The 20,086-nt window shown below is 40.1% G+C and overlaps 3 long non-coding RNA genes across 3 annotated transcripts; all 3 read left to right on the top strand.

Moving 5' to 3' along the window:
- The first annotated feature begins 2,588 nt into the window (after positions 1 to 2,588).
- Positions 2,589 to 4,761, top strand: LOC128217124 (uncharacterized). Its single transcript, XR_008258190.1, has 3 exons — positions 2,589 to 2,682; positions 3,711 to 3,854; positions 4,730 to 4,761. It is a non-coding gene; the product is annotated as an uncharacterized LOC128217124 (long non-coding RNA).
- Positions 4,762 to 7,945: 3,184 nt separating this feature from the next.
- On the top strand, positions 7,946 to 10,111 carry LOC128216933 (uncharacterized). The gene is made up of 3 exons (XR_008258157.1): positions 7,946 to 8,038; positions 9,066 to 9,209; positions 10,080 to 10,111. It is a non-coding gene; the product is annotated as an uncharacterized LOC128216933 (long non-coding RNA).
- Positions 10,112 to 15,221: 5,110 nt separating this feature from the next.
- On the top strand, positions 15,222 to 19,940 carry LOC128216693 (uncharacterized). The gene is made up of 3 exons (XR_008258112.1): positions 15,222 to 15,310; positions 18,996 to 19,128; positions 19,472 to 19,940. It is a non-coding gene; the product is annotated as an uncharacterized LOC128216693 (long non-coding RNA).
- The last annotated feature ends 146 nt before the right edge of the window (positions 19,941 to 20,086 follow it).

Here is a 20,086-nt window from a genome sequence, read left to right as displayed (position 1 = left end):
ACATTAGCACTGTATCAGTCATTATCCATTTAGTATTTCATTATTCATATATATATATATTTGTAAAATACACTATGAATAATGTGTCAATAAACTCGTCCGTAATTTTAGAGATATAATTTTACTGAATCATGCATATGATTGCTTTTTAAATGCAGACAAGTTACCATTTAAAGAAATGAAGTAACATGCGTATCTCAAATAAGAAAACCTACACAAGATACAGTTAAAATGGCTCCAAGAAGGAGTTGACATGTGTCGAAACTATCCAATGAAACATGTGGGTTTTTTTCCTGTTGTGAAAAGGCGATTGAACGCGGATGGTTGTCACCGTGCATGTGAACATGTCACAATAAAGTTATCGTGGCACGTATGGTTGCAAAGTACAAATGAGGTAATTTCATTCAAGGTCAAACGTGTTGTTTTATCGAAAGTCTGCGATGCCTAGACGAGATAAAAACACATTTCAATGCATATCTCGCACGCGGATGGTTGTAACCTAGCATGCGCATATGCAGCAATCGCGTTATCGGGGAATATTCGGTCGCTATGTGCAAATGAGGTAATTTTGTCCAAGGTGAAACGAGTGTTTTTATCGAACGTCCGTGATGTTTTGACGAGATCAATGCCATCCCCAAGTCTATCTAGCGTTCAATCGCGCCATCGTGGCATCATATGGTCGCTCATTGCAAACGAGGTTATTGTATCTGATGTCAAACGAGTGAGTTTACTAAAAGTCTGTGATGCCTAGAGGAGATAAAAAAAAACACATCCAAAAAGCCTATCTCGCTCTCGGATGGTTGTTCCCATGCATGTGAGAAATCAAAAATCGCGTTTTCATGGTCTCTTCATACATAGAAGGTAATCCAAGGTAAATCGAAAGTGTGTGATGCGTTGACGAGATTAAAACCTTCCTCAAGTCTTTCTCCCACTCGGATGATTGTCTAAAGGATAGCAAACATGCAAATATCGCGTTATCGGGACACATTAGGTCGCTTAATGCAAAGGATGTTATTTCATCCGAAGACAAATAAGTGTTTTTATCAAAACTCCGTGATACTTAGATGGGATTTAAATCATTCCCTAGTCTCGCACTCGGATGGTTGTCGCAATGCATGGTCGCATACTTGGTGTACCTTTGGATGCTTAGCGTAAATGAGGTAATTTCATCCGAGGGGAAACGAGTGTTTTATCGAATGTCTGTGATGGCTAGCCGAGATTGTGAGCATTCCGAAGTATATCTCGCAATCGGGTGGTATCCACCATGCATGCGGACATGCAACAATCCCGTTATCATGGCATTTTTGTTCGCTTTCAATGGTGTTAATGAGATTGACTCACCCAAGGCCAAACGTATGTTTAAAACTTTGTTTTTATTTTATTTTCTATTATGCCTGACCGAGATAAAAAAAAATCCAATGTCTATCATCCACTCGAATGGTTGTCAATAAACATGAGATCATGAAACAATCGCGTTTTCGTGATACGTTTGGTCGCTCAATACAAATGAGGTAATTTCATCTGAGTTCAAACGAGTGGGGTTTTTTTTTTATCAAAAGACGAGATTAAAAACTATTCCAAATTCCATTTTGTTCTCGGTTGGTTGTCAACGTGCGTGCGAACATCCAAAAATCGCAAGTGCAAATAAGGTAATTTCATCCGTGGTCAAACGAATGTCTGGTTAAACGAATGTTTTTATCTAGTCTGTGATTTTTAGACGAGATTTGGCATGGTGCGATTGGAAAGCAGACACAATACATCGATGTATAACCCATTTAACAAACATGTCTTATATATGTATATGAGTAAATAAGTTTGAACGAAGTATCGCACGGTCTCCGATATATGGCCGATTCTCACGTAAAAACTATTAAAAAGGGAAAATGTGGCATTTAAGGTGCACAGCATAGCATGCTGCAAAATTAAAATGATTTAATTGTAATGCAATACCATTTTTATGGCACTTTTTTGTTCACGTAGCTTTTAAAGTTTTATAGGTTGCTGCATAAAAGATAATTTTTATTTGATTGTATTAATATGATGTTTAACTCTAATGACTTTTTTGCTTTGATCATTAAAATCAAGTTAAAAAAATGATCATTCGTTAAAAAATGGCATTTACCTTTATTGTGGGCCTTTAACTAAAACAAAACACATCCATAAAGGCGAACAAAAATATCAATGTAAGTAAGAAGATATAGGTTTTGATAAAACATAGCGTTACCGAGGAAAATCGTTTAACAAGGGCGTTTTTATCATCAAGGCGAGATTGACATAAAGTGAAACCCATTGCCCAATAATATTGCACAACTATTATCACCGAAATCAATTAGGTTAAAATTATATCCTTATCACGGAAGATCGAATACTTTAGTCCGACTGCACCGACAGAAACCACTTTAATATCAAGTACTTGTTGGGTGAATTCTTAGATTTGCGGAATCTGTTGGAGGAACAGTGAGTAGGATGTTCAGATACACTCAGCCAGCCCGGATCTTTGACCAGTATATATCGGGCGTTACGTACATAGGTGCAGGCTTGGGTTTCTGGCTACAAGTGCAAGATGGCACCGATGATTACTTGGAGTTTTTTTTTTCCTTCTGGTTGGTTTTGCGGCGGTCCACCAGTCTCTGAGCCTGAGTAATGTCGAGTTCTATGAAAAGTTAAAGCCGTATTTGGAACGTAAGTTTCTCTTTTGTCTTTTATCTTGTTTTCGTATTATAAAAGTATTAATACTAGTATTACATATTTCAACTGCGATCAAACTTAAACAATGTTTTGTGTCGACTATTCTGAATAACAGTATTTACTAGTATTTATTTTTGTAACAAGTTGTGTAAATTCAGTGATCTTTCTTTGATTTTTTTCACCGCCTGTTCCTTCCAAATTGGGAAAAAGTACAGACTACCGTACACAGGATTAGTCGTCACTCGGCTTGAGAGGGGCATATAGGTTAGGAGTGAAACTTTTGATGAATGAAATGAAATGACACTTAGTTAAAGGTTTGTATGGGCCTTTGGGGCTCTACCCTCTGGAAGCCGATCTTAAGTCTGAAATGGGGCATTTAAGTGTGTGTGTTTTTTATCCGACATAAAAATTTGACAATGCCAACTTCAGAAGGGAGCAGCCCCCTACCCACCCACCCCCACCCCCTCGTCTCGCCCCAAATCTTCTAGTGTTAACGGAACCAGTGTCAACTAGTCCGTCTTAAGTTTCAATTTACCTTATTAAGTTATCTTAACATAATGTTAATGAGCCTTCTTGGTCTTACGATCTTCGAAGTCGTACGCCCAATGTGCACTTGTAGAAGGGTCCATTTCAATCCCATTCAAATCATGATGATGTTCACTTCATTTCATTACTTTATGTACGATCATAGTGTAAAGTCGTGCAGCGTGTATTGGGGATCTTATTTTAATAAGATTGAGTCCAATTGTGAGCCTTGTTTGAAGTGTTCATTCAGGGACAGATTATACATGGCACTCTTTCGTAAAACTTGGTTAGAATACAGATCTTTTAAAGGTTCTGAATGATCAATCAAGTCTGACCATGGAAACATGTCGTCCATAAGTAGCATGCATATGCACGCTTATAGCGGATAGATTCACTCAATCCCTCGGGTTTGTCTTATACGCGCCATGGTCAATTATGTTACATTTTGTTTAAAACTTATTTTGTTTAGTGGAATTAATAATGCGTCCTTTCTGCAGTTGACGTTGCTGAAGAAGAGTTAGAGACCATGGCAAACGACGGAAGTGATGTCATCCTGTTGCCTGGAGGCCCGGACGACTTGCTCGATATCGCCTTCCTTCTCAAAGAGCTCGGTTTCACCCCTGGAAACGCATCAGAGTCTGGTAAAACGTGTTTTTGCACTACATACATGTCATAAAAAAAGATATTCCTTGTCGGGTGAACGAGGCACCCATTACCCTCATTTTTTTGAGGTGTCAACTATTAAACCTTTCTGAATATTTGGAAGAAAGAAAATGATATAAGGGTTAGAAGGTTAGTCATTGAATAATTTATATAGTTATAACAATGGGGAAAAATACGTCGGCGGCAGGTTTCAAACTCAGAGGCAGGTAAAACTAAATAGTCTTAAATCAGTTGGAACAAAATACAGATACCAAGACGGTTTTAAAACTATCAAATCCGTTAGATGCAATTATGATGAAATCAAATACCATAAAGTATATTTATAAACATAGTCATACAAAATAGAATTAAAATTGCGCTGACAGCTCGATTCATTCCATGCTACTCTGTGTGCAACCGGTGACCATATGAACCGCACCACCGCAGATGTATCCTGGGTTGTATATTGTAAAGATATAGTTGCTGTCACTGAACTTTTTCCAATTTACCTCCAAGATCCCGGCCTAGGCTCCAATGCCAGATGTCGCATGTAACATTCATGCATACCCAACATTTATATTTACAACATAATTTGTCGATTTTAAAGCGAAGGTTGTCAGTATTTTTAATTACAGGTGATGCAAACTTATTATTCTTGTCGGCATATTTCGCTCTCGTGCTGTTTGGTTATAAGAAGCGCCCAGTGGACCAAATGCAGCCTGTTGATTTTCGTTATTTGTAAAATATAAGCAAATAAACTGGCTTAAGCAGGGAGCCACTTTTTGTTTTCATTTTTAAAGAGGACTGGTACAGGATAAAAGTATTTATATACCATTATAAATTAGGATTAATACAAGGATCTTTATTTTTGTAGCCGTAGACCCGGAAATAGCCAGTCTTCTCGATATGTACGTGAAGTTAGCGGCCTAGCGGCGTGAAGTTAGCGGCCTAGCGGCCTAGCGGCCTAGCGGCGTGAAGTTAGCGGCCTAGCGGCTTAGCGGCATAGCGGCGTGAAGTTAGCGGCCTAGCGGCCTAATATGGTATCTTATTTCAAAGTATGAATATATGCTTTTTCTTCTTAAACAATGATATATTAACTGTTTTTGTGCACGAAATATTAATTTCAAGCGATTTTCAACAATTTTTTCAAAAAAGTTTATCAAACATTTTTCTATTTTATAGCATGCAAACATGCCTGCTCTGCTAACCAAAATGATATATTTTCTGTTTATATGCACCAATCATCAGTCTGAAGCGATTTTTAACATTTTTTCCAAGAAGTCGATCAAGCGATCCAGCGGCCTAAGCGGCCTAGCGGCGTGAAGTTAGCGGCCTAGCGGCCTAGCGGCCTAATATGATATCTTATTTCAAAGTACGAATACATGCCTTTTCTTCTTAAACAATGATACATTTGCTATTTATATGCACCAATCATCAGTCTGAAGCGATTTTCAACATTTTTTTTCCAAACAATGATATATTAACTGTTTTTGTGCACAAAATATAAATTTAAAGCGATTTTCAACATTTCTTTCAAAGTTGAAAATCGCTTCAGACTGATGATTGGTGCATATAAATAGCAAATGTATCATTGTTTAAGAAGAAAAGGCATGTATTCGTACTTTGAAATAAGATATCATATTAGGCCGCTAGGCCGCTAACTTCACGCCGATAGGCCGCTGGATCGCTTGATCGACATTTAGGAAAAAATGTTGAAAATCGCTTCAGACTGATGATTGGTGCATATAAATAGCAAATGTATCATTGTTTAAGAAGAAAAGGCATGCATTCGTACTTCGAAATAACATATCATATTAGGCCGCTAGGCCGCTAGGCCGCTAGGCCGCTAACTTCACGCCGCTAGGCCGCTAGGCCGCTAGACCGCTAGGCCGCTGGATCCCTTGATCGACTTCTTGGAAAAAATGTTAAAAATCGCTTCAGACTGATGATTGGTGCATATAAACAGAAAATATATCATTTTGTTAGCAGAGCAGGCATGTTTGCATGCTATAAAATAGAAAAATGTTTGATAAACTTTTTTGAAAAAAATTGTTGAAAATCGCTTGAAATTGATATTTCGTGCACAAAACAGTTAATTTATCATTGTTTAAGAAGAAAAAGCATATATTCATACTTTGAAATAAGATACCATATTAGGCCGCTAGGGCGCTAACTTCACGCCGCTAGGCCGCTAGGCCGCTAGGCCGCTAGGCCGCTAACTTTACGCCGCTAGGACGCTAACTTCACGCCGCTAGGCCGCTAACTTCACGCCGCTAGGCCGCTAGACGAGATTAAAACCTTCCTCAAGTCTTTCTCCCACTCGGATGATTGTCTAAAGGATAGCAAACATGCAAATATCGCGTTATCGGGACACATTAGGTCGCTTAATGCAAAGGATGTTATTTCATCCGAAGACAAATAAGTGTTTTTATCAAAACTCCGTGATACTTAGATGGGATTTAAATCATTCCCTAGTCTCGCACTCGGATGGTTGTCGCAATGCATGGTCGCATACTTGGTGTACCTTTGGATGCTTAGCGTAAATGAGGTAATTTCATCCGAGGGGAAACGAGTGTTTTATCGAATGTGTGTGATGGCTAGCCGAGATTGTGAGCATTCCGAAGTATATCTCGCAATCGGGTGGTATCCACCATGCATGCGGACATGCAACAATCCCGTTATCATGGCATTTTTGTTCGCTTTCAATGGTGTTAATGAGATTGACTCACCCAAGGCCAAACGTATGTTTAAAACTCTTTTTTTTTGATTTTCTATTATGCCTGACCGAGATAAAAAAAAATCCAATGTTTATCATCCACTCGAATGGTTGTCACCATACATGAGATCATGAAACAATCGCGTTTTCGTGATACGTTTGGTCGCTCAATACAAATGAGGTAATTTCATCTGAGTTCAAACGAGTGGGGTTTTTTATCAAAAGACGTGATTAAAAACTATTCCAAATTCCATTTTGTTCTCGGTTGGTTGTCAACGTGCGTGCGAACATCCAAAAATCGCAAGTGCAAATGAGGTAATTTCATCTGAGTTCAAACGAGTGGGGTTTTTTATCAAAAGACGTGATTAAAAACTATTCCAAATTCCATTTTGTTCTCGGTTGGTTGTCAACGTGCGTGCGAACATCCAAAAATCGCAAGTGCAAATAAGGTAATTTCATCCGTGGTCAAACGAATGTCTGGTTATCTAGTCTGTGATTTTTAGACGAGATTTGGCATGGTGCGATTGGAAAGCAGACACAATACATCGATGTATAACCCATTTAACAAACATGTCTTATATATGTATATGAGTAAATAAGTTTGAACGAAGTATCGCACGGTCTCCGTTATATGGCCGATTCTCACGTAAAAACTATTAAAAAGGGAAAATTTGGCATTTAAGGTGCACAGCATAGCATGCTGCAAAATTAAAATGATTTAATTGTAATGCAATACCATTTTTATGGCACTTTTTTGTTCACGTAGCTTTTAAAGTTTTATAGGTTGCTGCATAAAAGATAATTTTTATTTGATTGGATTAATATGATGTTTAACTCTAATGACTTTTTTGCTTTGATCATTAAAATCAAGTTAAAAAAAATGATCATTCGTTAAAAAATGGCATTTACCTTTATTGTGGGCCTTTAACTAAAACAAAACACATCCATAAAGGCGAACAAAAATATCAATGTAAGTAAGAAGATATAGGTTTTGATAAAACATAGCGTTACCGAGGAAAATCGTTTAACTAGGGCGTTTTTATCATCAAGGCGAGATTGACATAAAGTGAAACCCATTGCCCAATAATATTGCACAACTATTATCACCGAAATCAATTAGGTTAAAATTATATCCTTATCACGGAAGATCGAATACTTTAGTCCGACTGCACCGACAGAAACCACTTTAATATCAAGTACTTGTTGGGTGAATTCTTAGATTTGCGGAATCTGTTGGAGGAACAGTGAGTAGATGTTCAGATACACTCAGCCAGCCCGGATCTTTGACCAGTATATATCGGGCGTTACGTACATAGGTGCAGGCTTGGGTTTCTGGCTACAAGTGCAAGATGGCACCGATGATTACTTGGAGTTTTTTTTTCCTTCTGGTTGGTTTTGCGGCGGTCCACCAGTCTCTGAGCCTGAGTAATGTCGAGTTCTATGAAAAGTTAAAGCCGTATTTGGAACGTAAGTTTCTCTTTTGTCTTTTATCTTGTTTTCGTATTTAAAAAGTATTAATACTAGTATAACATATTTCAACTGCGATCAAACTTAAACAATGTTTTGTGTCGACTATTCTGAATAACAGTAGTTACTAGTATTTATTTTTGTAACGAGTTGTGTAAATTCAGTGATCTTTCTTTGATTTCTTTCACCGCCTGTTCCTTCCGAATTGGGAAAAAGTACAGACTACCGTACACAGGATTAGTCGTCACTCGGCTTGAGAGGGGCATATAGGTTAGGGGTGAAACTTTTGATGAATGAAATGAAATGACACTTAGTTAAAGGTTTGTATGGGCCTTTGGGGCTCTACCCTCTGGAAGCCGATCTTAAGTCTGAAATGGGGCATTTAAGTGTGTGTGTTTTTATCCGACATAAAAATTTGACAATGCCTACTTCAGAAGGGAGCAGCCGCCTACCCACCCACCCCCACCCCCTCGTCTAGCCCCAAATCTTCTAGTGTTAACGGAACCAGTGTCAACTACTCCGTCTTTAGTTTCAATTTACCTTATTAAGTTATCTTAACATAATGTTAATGAGCCTTCTTGGTCTTACGATCTTCGAAGTCGTACGCCCAATGTGCACTTGAAGACGGGTCCAATTCAATCCCATTCAAATCATGATGACGTTCACTTCATTTCATTACTTTATGTACGATCATAGTGTAAAGTCGTGCAGCGTGTATTGGGGATCTTATTTTAATAAGATTGAGTCCAATTGTGAGCCTTGTTTGAAGTGTTCATTCAGGGACAGATTATCCATGGCACTCTTTCGTAAAACTTGGTTAGAATACAGATCTTTTAAAGGTTCTGAATGATCAATCAAGTCTGACATGGAAACATGTCGTCCATAAGTAGCATGCATATGCACGCTTATAGCGGATAGATTCACTCAATCCCTCGGGTTTGTCTTATACGCGCCATGGTCAATTATGTTACATTTTGTTTAAAACTTATTTTGTTTAGTGGAATTAAGCATGCGTCCCTTTCTGCAGTTGACGTTGCTGAAGAAGAGTTAGAGACCGTGGCAAACGACGGAAGTGATGTCATCCTGTTGCCTGGAGGCCCGGACGACGAGCTCGATATCGCCTTCCTTCTCAAAGAGCTCGGTTTCACCCCTGGAAACGCATCAGAGTCTGGTAAAACGTGTTTTTGCACTACTTGCATGTCATAAAAAAGATATTCCTTGTCGGGTGAACGAGGCACCCATTACCCTCATTTTTTTGAGGTGTCAACTATAAAACCTTTCTGAATATTTGGAAGAAAGAAAATGATATTAGGGTTAGAAGGTTAGTCATTGAATAAATTATATAGTTATAACAATGGGGAAAAATACGTCGGCGGCAGGTTTCAAACTCAGAGGCAGGTAAAACTAAATTGCCTTAAATCAGTTGGAACAAAATACAGATACCAAGACGGTTTTAAAACTATCAAATCCGTTAGATGCAATTATGATGAAATCAAATACCATAAAGTATATTTATAAACATAGTCATACAAAATAGAATTAAAATTGCGCTGGCAGCTCGATTCAGTCCATGCTACTCTGTGTGCAGCCGGTGACCATATGAGCCGCACAACCACAGATATATCCTGGGTTGTATATAGTAAAGATATAAGTTTATAGGTGCTGTCACTGAACTTTTTCCAATTTACCTCCAAGATCCCGGCCTAGGCTCCAATGCCAGATGTCGCATGTAACATTCATGCACACCCAACATTTATATTTACAACATAATTTGTCGATTTTAAAGCGAAGGTTGTCAGTATTTTTTAATTACAGGTGATGCAAACTTATTATTCTTGTCGACATATTTCGCTCTCGTGCTGTTTGGTTATAAGAAGCGCCCAGTGGACCAAATGCAGCCTGTTATATTTTCGTTATTTGTAAAATATAAGCAAATAAACTGGCTTAAGCAGGGAGCCACTTTTTGTTTTCATTTTTAAAGAAGACTGGTACAGTATACCATTATAAATTAGGATTAATACAAGGATCATTATTTTTGGAGCCGTAGACCCGGAAATAGCCAGTCTTCTCGATATGTACGTGAAGTTAGCGGCCTAGCGGCGTGAAGTTAGCGGCCTAGCGGCCTAGCGGCATAGCGGCGTGAAGTTAGCGGCCTAGCGGCCTAGCGACCTAGCGACCTAATATGGTATCTTATTTCAAAGTATGAATATATGCTTTTTCTTATTAAACAATGATATATTAACTGTTTTTGTGCACGAAATATTAATTTCAAGCGATTTTCAACAAATTTTTCAAAAAAGTTTATCAAACATTTTTCTATTTTATAGCATGCAAACATGCCTGCTCTGCTAACAAAATGATATATTTTCTGTTTATATGCACCAATCATCAGTCTGAAGCGATTTTTAACATTTTTTCCAAGAAGTCGATCCAGCGGCCTAGCGGCCTAGCGGCCTAGCGGCGTAAAGTTAGCGGCCTAGCGGCCTAATATGATATCTTATTTCGAAGTACGAATACATGCTTTTTCTTCTTAAACAATGATACATTTGCTATTTATATCCACCAATCTTCAGTCTGAAGTGATTTTCAACATTTTTTCCAAAAAGTCGATCAAGCGATCCAGCGGCCTAGCTGCGTGAAGTTAGCGGCCTAGCGGCCTAATATGATATCTTATTTCAAAGTACGAATACATGCCTTTTCTTCTTAAACAATGATACATTTGCTATTTATATGCACCAATCATCAGTCTGAAGCGATTTTCAACTTTGAAAGAAATGTTGAAAATCGCTTTAAATTTATATTTTGTGCACAAAAACAGCTAATATATCATTGTTTAAGAAGAAAAGGCATGTATTCGTACTTTGAAATAAAATACCATATTAGGCCGCTAGGCCGCTAGGCCGCTAACTTCACGCCGCTAGGCCGCTAGATCGCTTGATCGACTTCTTTGAAAAAATGTTGAAAATCGCTTCAGACTGATGATTGGTGCATATAAATAGCAAATGTATCATTGTTTAAGAAGAAAAGGCATGTATTCGTACTTTGAAATAAGATATTATATTAGGCCGCTAGGCCGCTAACTTCACGCCGCTAGGCCGCTAGGCCGCTGGATCGCTTGATCGACTTTTTGGAAAAAATGTTAAAAATCGCTTTAGACTGATGATTGGTGCATATAAACAGCAAATATATCATTTTGTTAGCAGAGCAGGCATGTTTGCATGCTATAAAATAGAAAAATGTTTGATAAACTTTTTTGAAAAAAATGTTGAAAATCGCTTGAAATTGATATTTCGTGCACAAAAACAGTTAATTTATCATTGTTTAAGAAGAAAAAGCATATATTCATACTTTGAAATAAGATACCATAATAGGCCGCTAGGCCGCTAGGCCGCTAACTTCACGCCGCTAGGCCGCTAGGCCGCTAGGCCGCTAGGCCGCTAACTTCACGCCGCTGGGCCGCAATATCACGTACATCTTCTTGATGCGTTCAACCTCGCTCCTCGGAAAGGTATTTGAATTTATTTATATTATTCATTTGTACCTGTCAGAACGCTTTATTTAAGACTGGGTCAGAAACTTCAAAGCATTGTATGACCTCATAAAACTCATTTCGCATATAATGTTCACGCATTACACATTCTTTGCCATTTATTATTTTGAATTGTTCTTAAGCGTTTGTCGTAATCAAGTTAAACAATTAGGTAGCAATGGATCACAGAGCTATGGTTCCTTTCTCAAGGTATAGCATTATGACCCGGAATTTGACACAAATGAGCTGTATGCGGAATGAGCATGCCTTTCCCTCGTATGTAGCTCACATTTTGACTAGCGATATAACGCTAATACGTGATGCATATAGCTCACACGTTCACATATAGCTTACACAAACGCATATAGCTCCCACGTAACGCATACATCACACACGTAACGAGTATAACTCACATGTAATGCCTTTAGCTCACGTGTAATGCGTGAAGTTCACGAGTAACGTGTTTAGATCACACGTAAAGCGTAAAGCTCAAACCTAACTCATGAAGCTCAAACGTTACGCATATACCTCACACGTTACCCATAAGGCTCACAAGCTACGCATGCACCTCACATGTTACGCATATACCTCACACGGAACGCATAAGGCTCACCCGTTACGCATACGAGTATACCTTACACGTTGCGCATATTCCTCACACGTTGCGCATATACCTCACACGTTACGCAAATACCTTACACGTAACGCATAAAGCTCACACGTTACGCATATACCTCACTCGTTACGCGTAATGCTCACACGCCCAGTACGGACGCACGTAATGTCAAATTTGCAGCGATACACATATAATTAAATTAAAATAATCACGAGGAGAGTAGGCCCGGGTGTGTCACACGATATTGCCCGATGCATATCATTACCCCGTATGGTACGCACTCCGGGTCAAAATCCTGCTTCCTTAAAGTAAACAAAAACAACAAAATATAGCGTAAATACATGTTCAAACTTTAAAAACAAGTAGCTTCCTTACAGCATAAAACAACAACAAAGCCCAGAACTGGCGCAGGTTCGGTCAAGTTAAAACAATACCCAATAATGTAAGGAACAGGATTCTGAGTAAAGTACATAACACTAATCATCAACAAATCCAAACAAAATGTAATAACCTTTTAAAACGACCCGTGCCCCGAACGGACGCACATAATGTCAAATTTTCAGCGATACTCAAGTAATAAATTTAAAATTAACACGAGGAGATCAGGTCCGGGTTTAGGTCACACAATATTGCCCGATGCATATCATAACACCGTAGGGTACGCATTCCGGTCGAAATCCTGCTTCCTAACAGTAAATAACAATAACAAAACATCGCGTAAATACATCTTCAATCTGGTAATACAAGACTGCGAATAGCCGGATGTATATAGAATATTTATTGTATCACTTGTGTTACTGTTTAAAATTATCGAATAATAGTTTATTATACGAAAATAACTTCATGGACTTATGCATGGTATCAAGAACGATATAATAATTGACTTTTCAACATTACCGAGCCCGGTATACAAACACTTCATCTCCAGTATGAGGTATGAGATGAACGCGTATTATTTGGGTTTCTAATACTTTTAGAAGTTATAAATTATTTCAATGATGCATATTCTAAGTTGAGGTGACAAAACATTTCTTTTCCTTTCTTCTTTCGTTTTCACATGAAGGGACGAGGTATAACAGAGTATGATATTACACATCAATCTAAGCATAAATTATTAAATGCAGGTCACCTCAACAAAATAACGCCAGACGAAACCAAATTATATTGCGCCCGGAAGAGTCAAGAAAGAAACCAGTAACGGGGAAAAAATCAAAATTATAGAGGCTCAACGAATTCTTCAAAATTAAAGCTTGTACACAACCATAGTACCAGTAGAAGTCCAGGATGATGCATGCTATATGCTATGCAAGGTGGCGGTGTTGTTTTAATAACGCCTCAGGTCCAGGTGCATTGGATGAAAAACGCTTTTGACCCACGCCTAATTCATTAAAAAAAGATATTCAAATTGAGTAAATAAATTATGTATACACGAATAGAGCATACACTGGACCAGGGGCTACATGCTGTGTAGAAAAAAATGTGTATATACTTGTACATTTTAGAAAACAATCAGGTAAATAAATAAGTTAAAGTTTAAAAAGAATATTAACGCACTCTTTGCTGCGCTGCATGTGTCATGCGAACATTTGCCGTGAGACACTACTACAGATACCATCGCTTCGATCTCAATAGTAAGAAAGCTGTTAGATTTTCTGTTTTCGATACTAGCGAGCTTTTATTAGACGCGGCCTGGAGGCCGCATCTATAGGGATACATGTTTGTTGCAATTGTCAATGGGGAAGTGTATACGGATAAATTTTAGTTATGAAAAAAAGAAGATTTGTTAATGATATCAACTCTTAGTCAACTTTACTTAACATTTGTCGTGAATAACCGTTTTGATGCGTGTAAAACTTCCAAAACGTCATACAAAACGAATAAGCCAAATGTTTAAAACAGGAAATTAAGAAAAGTTATTATCTGTGTTTTTGTATTGACTAGTCGCCGGTCATACGAATTCGTTATTTTAGAAATTTACTTTCTGTGAAAACGATTTATATACACGCTGTGGTTAGTAAATAAGCATGTGAGAATTTACGGGCATATTGTGAATAATAGTTTAAACTATGCATTTGATAACAAATATAAGTGCCTTAACACGACATTAATTGACTATTTTAAATTTAAGTGATATAAAATGGAAGTACAAAGCTTAATTCACACGATTTTACTAACAAATATAAGTCGCAATAACGAAATTAACACAATTTAAATTTATCTGATATAAAATGAAAGTTCAAAGCGTAATTCACACCATTTAAAACAAACATTAATGAATAAAAGTAGGCCGAAAAGGATCAGGCCGAAATGATATCTCGGCCGAATCGACCCGACACCAATAATTTTATCGGTGATAATGCATGGCAAGGTACCAGTCTAAATAATTTACGCATACCGGAGACGACCGAGTAACTACGATCTAGAAAATTGATTAAACCGTCATAGTTCGGCTATGTCCGTGTTTATTCGGAATGTTAACAGTTGTATATATTGTTACATGACTTTATTGAGCCAGTTGGGTATCGATATTTTTTCACGTGACACAACGATTCAGCATCCTCCTCCATCTTTTTGCGGGGAAAGAAAACGCGAAAACTCACTATGGTAAGAGGTGTTTTAGGACATTTTCACCAATGGGAAACTTTGTTTTCTCCATACAATGGCATGCAACGTACCGCTATGGTTCTGGTTGCATTATTGGCTTTTTTTAGTTACGAACACAACCACATGTCCTCATTAACGGCTGTCGATGTAGACTGTTAACTGAATGAGGGAAATACTTTGTATTCTACATGGGGTCAAAAACTAGGTGACTAGGTCCAATCTGGAACACACTACAGGCATTATGTTTGGTCTAATATTCATGAAACGTAATCAGAATGTTTCATGAATATTAATATATATATATATTAATATTCAATAAAACTCATTCAGCCGCGTCTTTGATGCCTAACATCAACATTCGTCTTGTATATTGCTATTATTTCAAACTTTCTGGTATGCATTGATTTGACATTTTGCTTCTGCGCCATTCCAGTGTGTATTTGGGTGGATTACCGGAGCTACAGTAGTTACGTGCTCTCATTCACCTTGAATGGATACCGCCTCCTCTACACCGCAAACAGCCGTAAGTACCGAAACCGACACCATTCAACCGCAAACTGCCGTAAGTACCGATATCGTCATCACTCAACCACAAACTGCCGTAAGTACCGATATCGACATCACTCAACCACAAACTGTCGTTAGTACCGATATCGCCTCTTCTCCACCACAAACTGTCGTAAGTACCGATAAAGACATCACTCAACCGCAAACTGCCGTAAGTACCGATATCGACACCACTCAACCGCAAACTGCCGTAAGTACCGATATCGACACAACTCAACCGCAACTAGCCGTAAGTACCGATATCGACACCACTCAACCAGTAACTGCCGTAAGTACCGATATCGACATCGCTAAACCTTAAACTGCCGTAAATACCAATATCGACATCGCTCCACCACAAACTGCCGTAAGTACCGATATCGCCTCCTCTCCACCACAAACTGCCGTAAGTACCGATATCGACATCGCTTAACTACATACTCCCGTAAGTATCGATATCGACATAGATAAACTACAAACTGCCGTAAGTACCGATATCGCCTCTTCTCCACCACAAACAGTCGTAAGTACCGATATCGACACCACTCTACCACAAACTGCCGTAAGTACCGATATCGTCATCGCTTAACTACATACTGCCGTAAGTACCGATATCGACACCACTCTACCACAAACTGCCGTAAGTACCGATATCGCCCCTTCTCCACCACACACAGTTCTAAGTATCGATATCGCCGACTCTCCAGCACAAACAGTCGTAAGTATCGATGCCACCTTCTCTCCGCCGTAAACTGCAGTATAAGCCGTTAGTTCTCACACAGCCTCCTCTTCAGCGCCTACAGCCGTAAGTACCGACACCGCAGTCGTCCCACCACAAACAAACGTGAATACTGACACCGCCTTATCCACACCACAAACATTGGCAAGTACCGACAGTGCCTCCTCCACCCCGCAAACGTCCGAAAGTGCTGATATCGGCTACAGACATCCGCTCCTTTACACTACAAACGACAATAAGTACGGATACCGCCCCCTCCACACCACAAACGACCGTAAGTAAGGTCACCACCGCCTCCTCCACAACAGACGACCGTAAGTAAGGATACCGCACCATTCACTCTATAGACGACCGTAAGTTATGATACCGCCTCCCTCACGCTACAGACGACCGTAAGTAAGGATAACAGTTCCATCCACACTACAGGCGACCGTAAGTAAGGATACCGCACCATCCACCCTACAGACTACCGTAAGTAAGGATACCGCCTCCTCCACACTACAGGCGACCGTAAGTAAGGATACCGCATCATCCACACTACAGGTGACCGTTAGTAAGGATACCGCACCATCCACCCTTCAGACGACCGTTTTTAAGGATACGGCCTCCTCCACACTACAGACGACCGTTAGTAAGGATACAGGCTCCTCCACACTACAGACGACCGTTAGTAAGGATACGGTCTCCTCACACTACAGACGACCGATAGTAAGGATACGGCCTCCTCCACACTACAGACGACCGTAAGTAAGGATACCGCACCATCAACACTACAGACGACCGTAAGTAAGGATACCGCACCATCCAACCTTCAGACGACCGTTAGTAAGGATACGGTCTCCTCACACTACAGACGACCGATAGTAAGGATACGGCCTCCTCCACACTACAGACGACCGTTAGTAAGGATACCGCCTCCTCCACACTACAGACGACCGTTAGTAAGGATACGGCCTCCTCCGCACTACAGACGACCGTAAGTAAGGATACCGCACCATCAACACTACAGACGACCGTTCGTAAGGATACCGCTCCATCCACACTACAGACGACCGTAAGTAAGGATACCGCTCCATCAACACTACAGACGACCGTTAGTAAGGATACCCCTCCATCCACACTACAGACGACCGTAAGTAAGGATACCGCACCATCCACACTACAGACGACCGTAAGTAAGGATACCGCACCATCCACACTACAGACGACCGTAAGTAAGGATACCGCTCCATCAACACTACAGACGACCGTTCGTAAGGATACCGCTCCATCCACACTACAGACGACCGTAAGTAAGGATACCGCTCCATCAACACTACAGACGACCGTTCGTAAGGATACCGCACCATCCACACTACAGACGACCGTTCGTAAGGATACCGCTCCATCCACACTACAGACGACCGTTCGTAAGGATACCGCACCATCCACACTACAGACGACCGTAAGCAAGGATACCGCTCCATCCACACTACATACGATCGTTAGTAAGGATACCGCACCATCCACACTACAGACGACCGTTCGTAAGGATACCGCTCCATCCACACTACAGACGACCGTCAGCAAGTATTCCGCACCATCCGCACTACAGACGACCGTAAGTAAGGATACCGCTCCATCCACACTACATAAGATCGTTAGTAAGGATACCGCACCATCAACACTACAGTCGACCGTAAGTTATGATACCGCACCATCCCCACTACAGACGACCGTTAGTAAGGATACCGCTCCATCAACACTACAGACGACCGTAAGTAAGGATACCGCTCCATCAACACTACAGACGACCGTTAGTAAGGATACCGCTCCATCCACACTACAGACGACCGTAAGTAAGGATACCGCTCCATCAACACTACAGGCGACCGTAAGTAAGGACACCGCACCATCAGCACTACCATCGACCGTTACTAAGGATACCGCTCCATCCGCACTACAGACGACGACCGTAAGTAAGGACACCGCACCATCAACACTACCATCGACCGTTAATAAGGATACCGCACCATCAACACTACAGACGACCGTAAGTAAGGATACCGCTCCATCCACACTACAGACGACCGTAAGTAAGAATACCGAACCATCCACACTTTAGACGACCGTAGGTAAGGATACCGCATCACCCTCACTACAAACGACCGTAAGTAAGGATACCGCTCCATCCACACTACAGACGACCGTAAGTAAGAATACCGAACCATCCACACTTCAGACGACCGTAGGTAAGGATACCGCATCACCCTCACTACAAACGACCGTCAGTAAGGATACCGCATCATTCACACTACAGAGGACCGTAAGTAAGGATACCGCTCCATCCCCACTTCAGACGACCGTTAGTAAGGATACCGCCTCTTCCACACTACAGACAACCGTAAGTAAAGTCATTGCGTCTCAAACAACATTCCATTGTATGTACGAATATCACAGACGACCGTCAATACGACCGCTTCCTCAACATAACAACCGACCATAAATACGACCGCTTCCTCAACATAACAACCGGCCGCCAATACGACCGTTTCCTCAACATAACAACCGACTGTAAATACAACCGCGTCCTCAACATAACAACCGACCGTAAATACGACCGTTTTCTCAACATAACAACCGACTGCCAATACGATCGCTTCCTCAATAGAAAAACCGACCGTAAATTCGACCGCTTCCTCAACATAACAAGCGACCGCCAATACGACCGTTTCCTCAACATATCAACCGACCGTAAATACGACCGCTTCCTCTACTTAAGTCTGTCACAAACTTGACAATCATTACAATTGGGTCACTGGTGAAAAGAGCTGTGCAGTGGGACTACAAAGTTTGACCAATTTCGAAAATTGTTGAAAGCCTCTGTGTTGTTGATTAGATATAATCACCATTTCCCTTTTGTTTATCCTGCTGTAATGGCCAGTTCCACGTACCAGTACTGCTACCACGTGCACTACCTCGTGGCACCCTCCAGCCGTTTGTGTGCCCAGTTGTACAGTATCAACAGGAGCCGCCACACTATGTGCGCGCGCATCACCGGAACCGTAAACATCAAGGTATAAATTAAATTTAAAAGGGATAATTCTATACGGGCGTCATGTTCTGTAAAACTTGTCTTGTATTCGCTAGATACATTAAACAAAATCAATTTTCAGAAAGCCTTTCGCTTGTCACGGTAGTAAGATTTATTGTTTAATCGGATTTTGTTGTGAAACAAGGAGTTACAGATGAAGTTGTGTACGTCTCTAGCAATTAGTGGCGTTACAGACCTATAAAAATACCTTTTATATGCATAGAAATTTCAAAAACATTTCAATTGATACCTGAATATGTACTACCTGGAATACCTTGAATTCAATTTCAAACTTTCGGAATGAACCATTTAAGCGTACATTGCAGGGTCACATTCGCAGCGCCTATCAGAATATCGGCTGTTTCCGTGTCCCATGCCACACCGACAATCTAGCCATTGAGCGCCAAGAGGGCACTGATCACCTCCCCTCTGATAACTTTGACCCGGCATCTGATAACCTTGACAGTAGATCCGATGAGAAAGAGGAGAACCAAGATGGGAGTTTCGAAGATAGCGCCGAAGACGACTCTGACTCGGCTTAAAGATATGAATGAACTTCCGATCTGAAAGATGTGTCCAACTAAAATCTTGATCATATTATGACACTGCTAAGTTGCAGTGTTTTCTTTGTACTTTTACATGAGTGTGCTACTTATATTGTCTTCAGAAATATTGATGTGAAATTGCATGATTTTGTTGCAACAAGTCGCAGTAATTGTAAAGTTGTGTTTGTAATTGAATATGAGATCATATATAAAGGTTGCAGCACACACTACCCTTGTTATACTAGAAAGTATACGCAATGAGCGCGAAGCGCGAGATATGTATATTTCCATTACAAGGGTTGGGTGAAGTGACTGTTTTAAACCTTAATTTAAATATGTCTTATCCTACCCTTAGTGAAGGTTTAATTGACTTATTTTGCGACTGTAACTTGATCA

This window comes from Mya arenaria, chromosome 14 (genome assembly GCF_026914265.1).
Source record: "Mya arenaria isolate MELC-2E11 chromosome 14, ASM2691426v1".
Taxonomy (NCBI): domain Eukaryota; kingdom Metazoa; phylum Mollusca; class Bivalvia; order Myida; family Myidae; genus Mya; species Mya arenaria.
Note: the sequence above shows the minus strand (reverse complement) of the source record. Positions and strands in the feature narration are given on the sequence as shown.